This window comes from Eulemur rufifrons, chromosome 8 (assembly GCF_041146395.1).
Source record: "Eulemur rufifrons isolate Redbay chromosome 8, OSU_ERuf_1, whole genome shotgun sequence".
Classification (NCBI taxonomy): domain Eukaryota; kingdom Metazoa; phylum Chordata; class Mammalia; order Primates; family Lemuridae; genus Eulemur; species Eulemur rufifrons.
Window position 1 is genome coordinate 54,179,258 of NC_090990.1, and position 16,549 is coordinate 54,195,806.

The window sequence follows — 16,549 nt, forward strand, 5'->3', positions numbered from 1 at the left end:
TGTATGGGCTGTTAAAGGCTTGAGTGCCTGGCTAAAACTGCTGTCCCCTTGTCATGTTGCAGGGCAGCTATTGCTCATAGTTGGGCCTGTACTATGGCCTGCAAAGGAGGGTAAGAAATCCTAGAGCAAGATTCAGCTGAACTGGAATGGAGGCACAGGTGAGGGCACTGAGCCAAGCCTCCCAGGTGATGATCTTACAGCCTGTTCTTCTGGGTGTCCAAGCTCTTTTGCCCTGAAGACAGACAAAGAACATGAAGCCTCTCTTCTGGCTGGGATGAGGCATCTAGGTGACAGAAAAGAAAGCTAGGGAGAGGCTGGGAAGGTAGGAAGAGTTGCTTTTTTAAATTGACTTGGAAATGGGTTCTGCAGTGAAGTCCCTTTGGGTTTAAGAGCATTTTTCTGCTTCCTTTCTTCTTCCTGCAACTTCTGCTGCCCAAGCTGCCATGCCTGTAATCCAGCATCCATTTCCTGTGACGACAGTACAACTCATTTTGCAAACTTCTTCCTTTCGGCTTTTCTTCGAAGCTGGCCTTTCACTGGGGGAGCAGGGCTGCCATCAGCGTATGACCAGTCTGGGAATTCCATAGGAGCCCATAGCGGGTGGGGTTGGCAGTCAGGCCCTGCTGGAGTCGCCACTGGCTGCCCGCCCAAGCTGCTCTGCTGCAGGGCAGACACTAAAGAGCACAGTTCCTAAAGCAGCCATGCCAAGACCCATGTAGAGTCTTATAAGTCATGATAAGGAGATGGGAAACCAATGAAGAGCTTGGAGAGTGACGTGATCTGAAATTTGCTTGAACAGAGTGACCTGTGTTGCTATGAAGAGGACTTTCTTATAGTGGGCAAGGAAGGATGGAAGCTTGGAGATTAATGACTATTGCAGAAAGCAAGGCAAGAGCTGATGGTGGTCTGCACCAGGGTTGGGTCACTGGAGGAGGAGACAAGTCGTTTTATTCTGGACCTATTTAAAATGTAGAATTCATAGAATTACTTGCTGGATTAGATTTGAATTGTTAGAGAAAGAGAGATATCAAATATGATGACAGAGGTTTTGGCACCTAGAGAAATGCACATTAAGTAAGGCAGGGAAGAGTGCAGGGAGAGCAGGTTTTGGGTTCAGGAATTCAGCTTTTGGATATGTTAAGTCTGAGATGCTAAATGGAGATGCCAACTGGACAGCTGGAAATATGAGGCAGGAGGTCAGGAGACAAGTTTAGTTTGGAGATATAAATTTGGGAGTCTTCAGCATAAAGATATTATCTAAAGTTATTAATATTAGACTTGATGAGATCACCAGGTATGTGAGTGTAACCACTGACCATTACGTCACTGGGGAGATGAAAGGTCACTAGCAAAGGAGTCTGAGAATGATCAGCAAATTAGGTAGAGAAACCAGGAAAAAAGGTGTTTCAAGGAGGAAAAAGGAAGGATAAAATACCTGTTATTCTGATTCCTCCTAGAAACCTTTATTTCTCTGTCATTCATCTGCTGCTAAAGAAAATTATTGAGAAAAGTAGTATGAGAGATATGTATTCTGTTTTGAAAATTTTCCAGTTTTTCACATATGATATGCCAGATCATCTTAAGACAAGGCTCACAAAAATATTTTATATGGGATGCTAGTTTCCTCTTTTGTAGAAAAGAAGAAAGAATTTCAGGCTCAAATAAGATTCATAAAACCAGGTTTTCTCATTTCAGAACTCATTGTAGCCTTATATGTTATTATATTTTATGACTCTCTAAGAAAATATAGTTTGAATAAAATAGTATACAGTATCTCTCAAACTTATTTGATCAAGATTCTTTTGATCATAATGAAATATATTGAGTGATGCTAATTACCTTGAATGCAACTTTGTTTCCCTAAAACAATATCCTTGTATAACTTTTCTCTGGCTCCTTATAGGACTTCTTTCATAAAACTGGGCTTAGAACATTATGCTAGCTTTTGCTGAGTAATAACATAAGATATAGTTGTATGAATAATGACTTTGCTATTTTAAAGATACAACCGCAGTTGAAGAAATTGATTAATCACCTCAATGTACTGTCTACAAAAACTCTCATTAAAAAAATCCTCTCAGAGCCCAGAGCCGTGAAAATGCTTCTTCTAGATTTCTGTCTGTGGAACTGTGGTGATCTATAGATAAAGATATTAAATAAATAAAGATATTAAATTAAATTAATATCTTTATCTGGCTGTGATTATGAAGACTGAAAAATTTTATGATCTTTCATCTGCAAGCTAAAGACCTGGGAAAGCCAGTGATGCAGTCCCAGTCTGAGTACAAAGGCCAGAAAACCAGGAGAGCCAATGGTATAAGTTCTAGTTTCAGTGCCAGAGAAGAACAATGTCCCATCTTGAAAACAGGTAGGCAGAGAAAGTGAATTCTCCCTTACTCTGTCAATGAAACATATTGAGGGGAGCTAATTAACTTGAATGCAACTTTGCTTCCTTAAAACTATAGCCTTGTATAATTTTCCTCTGGCTCTTTACAGCTGCAGTCTCCAACCCCTGGGCCATGGCCCAGTACTGGTCTGTGGCCTGTTAGGAACTGTGCTGCACAGCAAGAGGTAAGCAGCGAGTAACCGACAGAGTGAAGCTTCATGACCCAGTGAAGCTTCATCTGTATTACAGCCACTCCAATTGCTCACATCACTGCCTGAGCTCCACCTCTTGTCAGATCATTGGTGGCATTAGATTCTCATAGGAGTGTGACCCCTACTGTAAACTGCACATGCAAGGCATCTAGGTTGTACTCTCCCTATGAGAATCGAATGCCACTCTGGTCTGTAGAAAAAATTGTCTTCTGTGAAACCAGTCCCTGGTGCCAAAAAGGTTGAGAACCACTGCCTTAGAGGACTCAAGTCTCCAATGGATTGGATGAAGGCCATCCACATTGGGGAGAGCCATCTGCTTTGCTAAGTTTATTAATTCAAATGTTAATTTCTTCTAGTTACACCCTCACAGACACAATCAGAATAATCATTAACCAAATATTTGTGCACCTCAAGTCCCAGTTAAGTTGACATATTAAATTACCCATTACAGGAGTCTAAATGGAAAACATACCTATATAAAGTTGGAACACCAAATGTCTTCACCCTTAGTAACATGATAAAATAGAAAAACCTCCCAGGCAACTGCAAAGTTAATCAATTATCTCAAACCTTGGCTTTGAACAGAGCGGGGAGAATATGCTATTGAGAAATTAGAACCATGAGTTTACCCTATGTGAGTTTGTAGTACAAAACCACATTACCTATTTGGCTTCCAGAAAACTTTAAACCAAAAATTAAATTAAAAATGAGTATAAACTTAAGTGGCCCAGAAGCTTGGCAGAAGCAAATACAAATTCTATTAGGAGGAACTTACTTTTATCTCAGCTTTCAAAAAAATCCCACAAGTAAATTAAAAAAAAATAAGTATTATAGTTCAAAGTAAAGAATAAGTAAGTATGTAAGGAAAGTTTAACAAAACCCAGCAAAACAACAGTCCTTAGAAACAGGCAAGAAAAGGACTTCAGATAAGGAAACTATTAGGCATAGGCTTAAATTGATTATGTTTAAAAGAAAAAAAAACATGAAAATATGCAATGCAAGAAAGAAACTATAATTACCAGAATAGACAAAGAAACAAAATGAAATATCAAGAAATGTTTGTAGCATATATAGATATATAATTGAAATTAAAAACTCATAATTTAACCCAGAACATTAAACAAAAATGAAAAGGGATTTTGTGAACTACATAAGAGATATGAACCAGGAAAATGCAGCACAATGAAATAGAGCACTGAAAAAAGTATCAGTCAGGAGACATAAGGAGGGAGTGAGATTGCATTAGTTATTTATTGATGTACTATAATATTAACACATTCTCTAGCAGCTTAAAACAACGCACATTTACTATGTCAGTTTCCATGAGTCAAGAATCCAAGCATTCTTTTATTGGGTTCTCTTCTTAGGATGTCACAAGACTGCAATCAAAGTGTTTGCTAGGCCTGTATTTCCATCTGAGGTTTGACTTGGGAATGGTCCATTCCCAAATTCACTCAGGCTTTAGGCAGAATTCAGTTCCCAGTGCTTGTAGGACTGAGGGCTCAAGTTTCTTGCTGGCTATTAATGAAGGCTGCCCTCAATTCCTAGAGGCCTCATACAGTTCCTTGCCACCTGTGGTTACCAAATATGGTTGTAGGCTTCCTCAAAATCAGGGATGGAGAGAGAGAAGGAGGCAGGGAGGGAGGGAGGGAGAGAGGCACTACAATCTTGCGTACTCAAAATCACCTAAAACCTATCATCCTTACCATACTATATTGCTTAGAAGTAATTCACAGAATGCACTCACATTCAAGGGGATGGCATAATATAATGGCATGATCACCAAGGGGCAGGGACCATGGGAACCACCTTAAGAGTCTGGTCTGCCACAGAAATGGCCCAACAAACATCTATTTGATATTTTAAAGGTAGACAAAGAAAATTGGGAGATGCATCCTAAAATAAATAGCTAAAAAATTTCCAGAACCAATTAAATATGATAGAACCTAGATTCAGTGAGGACAGTGAAATTGAAGCAAGATAAATAAGAACAATAGCAACAACAAAAACCCAGCACCACCATACCACATCATATTTGATTTAAGCTTCAGAACACCAATTCATAGAGAATACTTTTTAATTATTTAGAGAGAAGAATGTGTTACTTGTGCAGAAATGATAGACTGATAACTGAATTCTCAATGAGAAGTCAAGCCAGAAGGCAATAAAAAAATAGTTGAGTGAAGGTTCGGAGACAAAGACTAACAACCTATAATTCTATACTCAGTAAAAATATCTTTAAAGAATGCGGAAAATATAAAGACATTTTAGGGAACAAAAACTAAGAAAGTTTTCTGCCAGCATATTTTCATGAAAGAAATTATAAAGAATGTACTTCCTGCAGAAGAAAAATTATCTGGGATGGAAGATCTGAAATGCAAGAAAAAATGAAGAGCACATTAATAAATATGTGAATAAATTTAATCACATATTAACTGTATAAGTTAACGTTGGTAATGTCTTAGGGAACCTAAAAAGTAGAATAAAGATCTATGACAACAATATAAATTCTTGGTGGTGAGAGTAAATGGTGAGAAAGCAGTTCTCAAATCATCTGTGATGAAGGAAGGACAAATTTTTAATTCTTCCAATACATGGCAGACCAATACTTTTATAAAATACAATGAAATTATTTACTAGAAAAATAAAATAAAAAGACATAAATACAAACTTTAGAAGGAAATAAATAAAAATAATCACAATAGAATTAATAGTAAAACACATAAAATCACTTAATTTGTTCCAGGTACTTTTTTGTGCTTTTAGTATATTGATTAATTTACTCTTGAGAACAACCCTATATGGTATGTACTACTATTACCTAATTTTACAGATGAGGTTACTTTCCACAGGAAGGTTAGAAAATAAAGCAAATAAGCAAAAAGTAATATAAGAGTAGATATTTACAATATGAAAAATCCAAAATAAAAAAGAATCAACAATACTCTGGTTTCCCTTCAGATCATATAAATCTTTCACATTTTACTAAAGATTTCCATGGAGAGGAATAAAAAAGAACCAACACAACTAAAAGTATATTTTTATTTTATTTCAGAATTTTAAGGTGGTACATACGTTTTGGTTACATGATTGGCTTTTGTACAGTTTGAATTGAAATTAGAAGTGTGTCCTTCAGCTAGTTAGTGTGTATTATACCCATTAGGTGTGAATTTACCCATCCCCTCCTCCTCCTTCCCACCTATTTGATTTCCCTTGAATTTTACTTCCATATGTGCACATAAGTGTTCATTGATTGATTAGTTTCAATTTAGTATTGAGTACATGTGGTGTCTGTTTTTCCATTCTTGTGATACTTCACTAAGAAGAATGGCCTCCAGTTCCATCCAGTTTGTTACAAAAGATACTTGATTTTCGTATCTTTTTTATGGCTGAGTAGTGCTCCATGGTATACATATACCACAATTTATTAATCCACTCATGTATTGATGGCCATTTGGGTTGCTTCCACATCTTTGCAATTGTGAATTGTGCTGTTATGAACATTCTAGTGCAAGTGTCTTTTTTCTAAAATGTCTTTTTTTTCCCTCGGGTAAATACCTAGTAGTAGAATTGCTGGATCAAATGGTAGGTCTATTTTTAGTTCTTTGAGGTATCGCCATGCTACTTTCCGTAGAGGTTGTACTAGTTTGCAGTGCCACCAACAGTGTACCTTTCTCTCCACATCCTTGCCAGCATCTGTTGTTTGGGAACTTTTTGATAAAAGCCATTCTCACTGGAGTTAGGTGATAGCTCACTGTGGTTTTGATTTGTATTTCCTTGATGATTAGAGACGTTGAGTATTTTTTTATGTGTTGTTTGCTGTTAGTCTATCTTCTTTTTAAAAGTTTCTGCTCATATCTTTTGCCCACTTTTTAATGAGGTTGTTTGATTTTTTTCTTGCTGATTTGCTTGTGTTTTTTGTAGATTCTGGTTATAAGCCCTTTATTGGATGTATAGCATTCAAACAGTTTCTCCCATTTTGTGGGTTGTCTGTTTGCTCTATTGATTGTGTCCTTGGCTGTGCAGAAGCTTTTTAATTTGATCAGGTCCCATTCATTTATTTTTGTTGTTGCTGTGATTGCTTTTGGGGTCTTCTTCATAAATTCTTTGCCTAGGCCAACATATATTTTTAAATAAAACTAAAGAAAATTGATAAACACATGCTTAAATTGGTCCAAAAAAGAAGAAAGAAATGATGAATCAGATCAGAAATAAAAAAGAGGTACACAACTACAAATATAATCGATGCTCAAAGGATAATAAAAAGGTATTAAGAAAAACACACAATAGTATGTAACTGTGAAAATATATAAATTATAATTGCCCACAATAACATAGATAGCTCTTAGCAACTTAATATTGATTAAAGATGTAAGCTACATTACACTCTTTACAGTATGCTAACATTTTATCAAGTGCAAAAGCAAGCAAAATGAAATTATATATTATTTAGAGACATATATGCACAAACATAAAATATAAAAAATAAAGCAAAGAAGTCATAAATAGAAAATTTCAGATCGTGTTTATTTCTGGGGAAAGACAGGAAAGAACTAGAGGAAAAACACACAGACAGATGCAGTATGACTGGCCATGTTCTAATTCTGTTTGTGTGGTGGAGTCTTAAGTGTTCATTTATGTTTACGCTTCACAAATTACATAGAAATTGTGTGCTTTATAACTAAATATTTATATATAACAATATCACATTAACTGTTTTTTTTTTTAAAAAAGATATTTGCTATAAAATCAGAGATAGGGATTTCCATATATAAATTGATCTCTATCTAAAGCATTTTAAACCTTAGTTCAACCAATTTTGTTCACCCTCTCTTCTCATTAGCAATTATCTGTTACGAAAATGCCTATATTATGAACAAGACTGCTCAAAAACTCAACTAAACTCCAGAAAAGTAAGGGAATGTTTGGCTAAAGAAACTGTTGTATTCTTTCCCTCAACCACTGATGACACTTGAGTCTGATGAGAACATTGGAAAAACGTGATGGGAAATGGGTTGTACCAGGCAATCAGGTGAAGCATGCAAACTCATGCCAGTTCTTTATTTGTTCTGAAATCAGCATCACCTGGATAACCCTGAATGATTAGTCATATAATTATATGGAACATTCTCATTGCCTACATCATATCTTGCAAGATGAAATGCTTCCAAGTGTAAATTGTCTGATTTTATTTCAATTATAAAGTAGTGAATTTAAGAAAACATGGAAGCATTCATTTTTAAGGAAGCAGTAACCTGAAGTGTAACATACATACAGAAAAATGCACATGTACTATTAATAAGTGTTCAGCATGATACATTTTCATAAAGTAAACATAATGGGGGCCCAGATTAAGAAACAGAATGTTCAAAACTCAAGAAGTCTCCTCATGTTCCTACCCCATTTCCCCCTGGAATTATTTACTCTAAAAGATTTAGGAAATGTAGAAAATCATCAAAAGAAAAGAAAAAAAAATCTCTAATTCCACTATCCAGGGATAACTACTAATATCACCGGTGTTTATCCTCCCGTTGTTTTTCAGAGTTGAGATTTGCTTTCTTTTTTTGTATAGTTTTTCTAAGTTTCAGAATCTTGATAAAGTTTTCCTCCCCTGCCCTTCTGCTTCGGTTTGAGTCTTTACCATTGTGTTAAAATTGATTTTAATGCTTTTTGGAGTAGGTAAATTAGTAGTCCAAATAATTTACCAGCTACTAAGGAATATTGACACAAGTTCATACTGAAATATTCTGCCCACAGACGCCTGAAATTTCCTGCTTAGAAATTCATTTCTTACTTTAGCATTAACTTCTACTATTGTTTACATAATATAAATGCTACTATTGTTTACATAATATTCAGCACCTGACTTTGAATGAATAACTCAGGTGAGGTTAATCCATGACAAGTGATCTACAGACAGGAAAGGTGTACAGAGCTGAGGGCACCTGGAGGGAAGAGTTGGGGTGAAGCTATGAGGACAGGGGCAAGAGATGAGAAGAACATCGAGGGCGTGGGTGAGAAGCTTAGCAACAACTTCCCCTACTTTTCCATTTTTGCTGGCACCAGGTCAGGGTATTTTCTTCTTTCCTCTATTATCTGTCTTTGCCTCCTGTGGGATTATCCATCTATGTTTCTCTATCCTCTGTTCCCTCTTTTCTTTCTCCTTCTAGTCAGAACAATTCTTGGTAAAGCACTTTGCTGGAAAGGAAAGAGGAAATTATTTAATTATTTCAGTGTGAACTAAAGAGATGAAGTACTTTTGCAAGACAATGCACAGTAGAAGAGATCAGATAAGTTGGCTGTAGGACACACACTTTAGAACAGGATACAATAAGATCATCCTCTGATATTGACATTGGTTTAATACTTTGATAACGTTGTAAAGTGGCTCTTATTTTAGAAACAATATAAAATTATATTCATCAAGATTTCTAGATTAGTAGCGTTTCTGCCACAGTCCCTGAGAAAAGTGTGAACTCAGAAGAGAGAGCTGAGAAGAGATAAATGAAGGCCTGTTTACAGAGGGGGATGGAGGTAGAAGAGCCCACAAGGGGTGGAGAGATGAGCAAGGACCAGCAGAAGTTACTTACCACTGCTAGGCCTGAAAAGGAAAGGGGAATCAAGGAGGTTATGGAACTCAGAGACAGTTTGGGGCCATGGAAGAAGAGAGCTAAACCTGTAGAATGCAGCTATGGCCATAATCCAGGCCAGGCAGAGAGGGGATGGGGAGAACAAATAGCCCAACTGCTCTCTCTTCTCACCTTCTGATCTCCTGCCAGTACCTCCCATTGATCAAATCAAACCAGAAGCCTGAGTGATGAGTTCATAGAGGTCATTCTTCCTGGGGACACAACAGAGAATGGTTGCATGGAAGAAAGATGGCAAACGCAGTTAGCCAGTACAATTCATCATACACTGTCAGACAATGCATGTTATGCTAATATTACAGTTTTCCACTAGGCGGGGATTTTAGTATTTCAGTTAGCTAAAGGGCACTATAGGACAGCCAAAACAGCTCTAAAGCAGTCAGGGCCAGTCTGTGTCGGCTGTTTAAAGGCAAGAAAGTGCTGAGAAACCCAAGAAAGTGCTGGGCACTTTTCCTGGGACCAGTAGTTGTCTTGGTACCTGCCTAGTCTACTTTGTAACAATTTTGCTGAGTACTCCAGGCTAGCACAGTGTTTTTGTTATATGGTGGGGAACTTTGCATTTTTCCCTCAGGGTCCTGACAAGAGATATTTGAACTTGAAGAGTCTCTCTGAGGCAGCTCTATCTCATCATCGTCTTAAATTTGATCATTTCAAGGGAGTTGGCCCTCCAAAGACTCTTATTTTGAGTCCCTATCAAGGAAGAAAGGATTATTGGCCAATCTGCATTTGAACAAGACTATTGGGCATAATTTTATTTTGTAGCAGTAAAATTCACAGGAGAATTGGATCAGGAAAAATGGCTTTTAACTAGGCCATGAATAAAGCAAGTGTTTTATAGGTCCAAATTTTTGAGGAACAAATTACCTGGAGTGGAGACAGTCCTTGTGCTTTAGACCGTGTGTATCCCGGGGAGGTAAGTGTGAGTAGCATATTTTCTTCCCATCTGCCCTCATCCCATATCCCCCAAGAAGTCTAGATGTCAACCATTAATACTTATGGAGTAATACTGGAGAATTAAGAATACTTTAGACCCCTGCACGACCATTAATGATTCCGATGGAAAGGCCCAAAGTGAGATTAAAGTTGAGCTTTGAGTGTGTGGGTCAGGAAGTTGCTTCTGGCTATTAAATATTTCTATTTAATAGTCACTTTTGTTTTCTTTTCTATTTGGCAGGGGGGAAGAGTTAGTTGAAGTTCAGCTTCGATCATTTCATCATTACCAGGCAGAAAAGTGCTAAATCTCATTATGCTGTTTGCAGAAGCTCTCATATTGAAGATCTTTGGCAATCTTGCAAAAATAGAACTGAATAAAAACACCAGGGTGCTCCAAAGACACTGATCCTTGGGCTCTTCTGCAAAATGATCTAACTTCTGCTGAGAGATATTCTACTTTGGGTGTTTAATTCTGAGCTCTGTGGAGGAAGCTAAAATATAAAGTCTCCCTATGTAAGAGTATCTTTTAAGAAAGCACTTGATCTTCAAAAGGCACCCTTCTCCTGTTCTTGCCACATTACATACACAAAGTGCAATGAACTATACTGAAGCAGTCCTGCAAGTGGAGGATTCAGGAAAGTCATAGGTTAATTGTTTATGATTCTTTTAATAAATATTAGTATTAGTAGTCACAGGATTGCAGGATGTAAGTGGGCTCCTTTGAAAAAGCTGATGGCTAACTTATGAAAATAAATTGGACAACTTTTTAAAGTATCTGCTACATTCAAGGCATTGTGCTCAGTCTTAAAGTTGATCAAGATAAAGCTCTTGCCCCTAAGAAGTCTATACCAAATTGGGGGTGGGGGAAGCAAGATAAATACATTTAAAAAAACCTAATGCAGTGCAGAGCAAAATTTAGTATTTCTTTCTATGACAGGGACCCAGAGGTCCTCTGGTTGAATATTTCAAAAATGGGAGAAAGCACATTCAGCTGATATCACTGAGGAGCTGGTAGTTGAGATCCGAAGGTTTGATAGAATTTGACTGGAGGAAGTGAGGGGTAGAGGTTATGCCAGGCCATAGGAAAAGCAGAAATGAGATAGAATGGGATATCCCAGGAGCAAAGAGTGGGTCTGTGTGGCTGGAGTATAGCGAATGCAAAGGTTTAAGTGAGTAGAAACAGGGGGAAGGAAAATTTAATGGGGAAGGCTTTGGATGTCAGTTTGAGGGAGTTATCTATAATTCATTAGAATGGGGAGTCATTAAAGGTTTTATCATAGTGACATCTTAGGAAGACGAATCTGGCAGCATTTTCAAGGGTGAATTGGAGGAAGGAAGCCCATTTAGGAAGCCAATGTGAAAGTCTGGGCTTGAGATAACGAGGCCCTGAAATAATAGAGTAAAAATGGGAATGAAGAAAAGAGGTGTTGCAGAGGAAGAAGCTACATGACTTAGGAGCTGATGGGCTAGAGCAGGAGGCAAGATTAATTTTCAGGGATCAATTGTGTGAGTAAGAGAGTCCTGCTGCCATTAAGGTAAACAGGGAAGTAAATGCAAGAGCATGATTATTTTGATTTGGACATTGCAATTGAGGTGAAATTATAGTAGGACATCCTGCCAGAGTTAGCATGTAGATAGGCAGAAGGGCACCTGCCTTTAGGAAAGTGGTCAGAACTATAGATATATAATACATTTGGGACTCATCTGAATAGATATGGTGGTTGACAATGCCAGTTGATGAGATCCATTTGAAAGAGTACACATAGAGAGAAAGAGGAAGATATAAGAGCTTCCAGGGGGAAAATATCTACATTTACAAGGTGCAAAGAGGAAGAGGACTCAACAAAGCACTTAGAGAAGAAGTCAAACAGGGAGGAGGAGAACAAGTGCAGAGTCACAATTCAACTCAAATGAATTCACTGGAACAAAAATTGTTTATCAGGCAGCTACTAATAAGACAACATATTAGGTACTGGGAAAACCCTGACAAATAAGCTAAATCTTTCCTTGCCTTCATATACATTATAAATTAGTAGGAGAAAATGACAATTACTATTGCAATTATAATGCAGCATGACAAGTACTCTGTTGATTACTAGAACCATGTGTCTTTATCTTCCTATGACTCAATATTATTATCTAAAACATGGAAATAATAACAGTGCCTATTGCATTGGATTATTGTAAAGAGATAATACATGTAAGGCACTTTGAACAGTGCCAGGCTCACAGAAACTACTCAATAAATGTTAGCTCCCCTTTGTTTTATTATTTTTGTCATCTTATTATTGCTGTGATAAAGGAAATATAGGGTGGCTATGGTGGTCATGGAAGGCAGCCCAAAGTATCAATGTTCAACCGAGAATGGAAGTAAAGAGGGCATGGGAATTGCTCTAATCAGAAAAAAAATTATGTGAAAAGGAGAGAGATGCTTTAGTGTATCCTTTAAGCCAAGGGAGGAAAATTACAAAAAAGAGGTGGGCAACAGGATTAAATCCCACAAGGACTTTAAGGATGCTGAAGACAAAAAGAGATCTTTGGGTTTATTGAAGTGACTTTATGAAGTCACTGCGTTATGGGCTCAATTGTGCCTTCCCCTCAAATTCATATGTTGAAGCTCTAACCACCAACATCACAGAATGTGACTACATTTGGAGATAGGACCTTTAAAGAGGTTATTAAATTAAAATAAGCTCATTAGAGTGGGCCCTAATCCAATCTGAGTAGTGTTGACATTAGAAGAGGAAATTTGGACACACAAAAAGAGACACCAAGGATGTGCCTGCACAGAGGGACAATCGTGTCAACACAGGAAGGAAGACATGTGAAGCCAGGAAGAAAGGCCTCAGAAGAAACCAAGTCTGCCAACACCTGATCTTGGGATTCTAGCCTCCAGAATTGTGAGAAAATAAATCACATTATTGTTTAAACCACCCAATCTGTGCTACTTTGTTATGGCAGCCCCAGCAAACTCACACATATTGTTACATTCAAATAGAGTAGATAAGCAATGCAATTGGTTAATGATGAGTGTATGAAGAGAAATAGAAGTAACTGGAAAAGTAATGGATTTTTAAGAGAATAATAATGTACCCAGTCTTTTCCCCCAGGAGATTTGATTTATGTGGGTATAGTTTCTTCTAAATGACTTTCAGAGTTATTCATTTTTTAGTCTTGTTAATTCATTTTTGTAATAAAAGAATTTAAAAATGTACTTCATCTTTATGGATAAATTACTTTACCTGTCCTTGACTATAATAGCTGAATCCATCTTGTGACCACAGGGCATTTTCTTTTATAATGACATTATTAGCAGTTCCAAAGTTGAAAATGTCATGGTTTCCCTTGAGTCAGGAAGATTTCTATTTTTGGAGCATGGAGGGAAGAATGAGCATGGGGAAGAGATAAAAAAGCATTAGGGGTAGGCTTTGTTTCCTTTTAAAATAATATTTTTATCTAGAGTTCTAACTCCTAAATTGCAGGAATAAGGCTACTTATATACACATTGTACTGAGGCTCAAAAAATATTTAACTATCATTTAGCACTGTTAAGTATGCAAGGGCAAGAATTCTGGTTTTAAAATAATTAACTATTGGCCGGGCGTGGTGGCTCACGCCTGTAATCCTAGCACTCTGGGAGGCCGAGGCGGGTGGATCGCTCGAGGTCAGGAGTTCGAGACCAGCCTGAGCAAGAGCGAGACCCCGTCTCTACTAAAAATAGAAAGAAATTATATGGACAACTAAAAACATATATAGAAAAAATTAGCCGGGCATGGTGGCGCATGCCTGTAGTCCCAGCTACTCGGGAGGCTGAGGCAGTAGGATCGCTTGAGCCCAGGAGTTTGAGGTTGCTGTGAGCTAGGCTGATGCCATGGCACTCACTCTAGCCCGGGCAACAGAGCGAGACTCTGACTCAAAAAAAAAAAATAAATAAAATAAAATAAAATAATTAACTATTGAACTTGATTTCATACCATCCTCCAAAATGAAGCCTCTTCTCATTTATGGAAAACTTAGTGTTTCCCTGGTCTTGCCTGATGTTCTCATTTTTATCATCAGGATTTTTGTCATGTTGTGCTTACAGCTGAAATAGCATGCCATCACTACTCCAAAATATTCTTCTGAATTCTACTCATCTTTTAAGATCGCTCAGTCCTTCCTCCCCTAATGAGGCTTTCTTTGTATACCCTAATCAAAAGGGATCTGTTTTTCATAGTCTCTTATAGCACTTACATTCTCTTCCACCAGAATTGGATGAAAACCATAACATTTGAACTTGGACAGACTCAGATTCAAATTTCAGATCTTTCATTTGATAGCCATTTAAGTTTGGGTAAATTGGTAAATTGGTTAATTTTTCTGAACATTCATCTTTTTTTTTCTTGCGAAAGTAAATTGGTAATAAGATTGTGTTAATGATAAAATAAGATTATGGATTTGAAGTGCATGACAAATAGTTGATGACCAGGAGTCTGTGCTCTCTCAGTTAGAAGGTAAAGAAATTTGCTCAAATTAATTTAAGTAAAAAGGAGGCTATCCTGAGGACACAAGGATGTCACCAAAGAATCCAGGAAAGCCTGAACAACCAGGCTACAGATTTGGTGCAAACAGGTAATCTCAAATGCCAGCCACTTTCCATTTTTGTCTCTAATCCATGGCTTCCTCTTTTCTCTCTGCACAGCTACCCTTATCTCCCACAGCCATATTGGGTACAATAAGAAAGAAACAGGTAAATTTGCATATTGTGCCCAGAGTTGGTGTCAGGGTTCCCAGGAGCCGTGCCTGCTGCCACTGGGATTCTGAAGAGCCTCTTGTTCCTCCTGTTCAGAAGGACAGGATGCACAGTTCATAATAAGCTGCTCAAATCCTTAATGCTTATAACCAAAGATGGTTACGAAACAACCAGAAAAAAAACCAAACTAGAATATAGTACAAGTATAAAATGAGCTATGAGGTATAAAAGGGATTGAAGATAGCAGAATTTGGTAGTATAAATAAAACATTTAACAATATTGAAATGGTAATTTTGTACATGAAAGCATTACACCAAAATAACACTGTGACAATGACTGGCTGCATCTGAAATGATTTTCTGTTGATAGAACAGAAGACAGCACTGCAAATCACACGAATGCCTAGGCCAAGTCATTGAGCATGTTTGACTAGTGCATTTGCAAAACCAAATAATTACAAGAACAGTAGCTTCCAGTCTTGTGGTATTTATAGTTTTCCCCCTTTTCTGCCCTTAATTTTAAATCTCAATACTCTGCCAAGAATGGAGCTATATACAATAGCTAAGTTTCTTCCGTGGAATTTGAACCCAGTTTTCTTATGTCTGTGTGGAAATTCCATAGATATTTTCTAGGGGATGTGGCCAAAATGGTAGAGTTTGGTTGAAAGAAGTCTAAAAAAATTTGTATTCTGCTCTATGCTTTAGGTTAAGAAGAGAAGATAAAATGGTAAGTTTTGCAAAGCAACCCCAATCTTTTGCTTCCTGTTTTTTAGTATGGGTCAAAGAAAGCACATTCTCTTGGACCTGCATTGGGTGTAGAGAAAGCATTGCCAGGTAGAGGTGTTTTGAATGGAAGGAAAGTGATGCACAGAGACTGTGGTAGTCCGCAATCCACCCAGAAAACTAAACTACATGTGTATCTTAGAAGAAATAGAGAGAACTAAAACTGTTTTGAGACCTGAGAGCCAGAGATAGAGTAGCCACACTGCAGCTCTCTCTCTCCATTTTCCTTTCTTTTTAAAATATACATGAAATTTTGTCAGAAAATAATATGAGGACCTTGTTTATGTTAGGAAATAATATTTCTCAATTCTTAGATTCTGTCAATAGAAAAATAGAAACACTGGTATTTGATTCAGATGGTATTAAATAACAAATTCCTTGTTTGTTTTACTTTGTCAGGTAAGTAAAGAAGAAAGATTTTCAAGTACATCAGAAATGGACAGCCAGCAGATATACAATTATGTAATTAGATTTAAAGTATACTTCATTCATCCATTCAACAGATATCTGTTGAATACTTACTATATGCCAAGCAATTATATGTTTCCTTAAAACCCAGGCTCTTCACAGGACTTTGGTATTTATATGTACTGAGTGGAGTTGATGGCTTACCCAGACATCTTTTTGAGAACATAATGTGTGAAATATTTAACCCATGATGAGCAATTACTTGAGGTATTAGCCACTTCTATAAATTGACACAACATGTTGGTCGTATTTTGGAGAATTCTTTTTCATAACATTTTTTTCAGGTTAAATTTTGCTAATAGATTTTTATAGTCAATAGTACATGCATCTTATTGATCACTGCAGGAGATGAAATTTAAAAAATAGAGTTTTCAGGAAATTATTAGAC

General features: G+C 37.1%; 2 pseudogenes; one reads left to right on the forward strand and one right to left on the reverse strand.

Moving 5' to 3' along the window:
- Nucleotides 1-385: 385 nt before the first annotated feature.
- On the reverse strand, nucleotides 386-703 carry LOC138389600 (large ribosomal subunit protein mL52 pseudogene; annotated as a pseudogene).
- Nucleotides 704-5,539: 4,836 nt separating this feature from the next.
- Nucleotides 5,540-5,647, forward strand: LOC138390998 (U5 spliceosomal RNA; annotated as a pseudogene).
- Nucleotides 5,648-16,549: the final 10,902 nt, after the last annotated feature.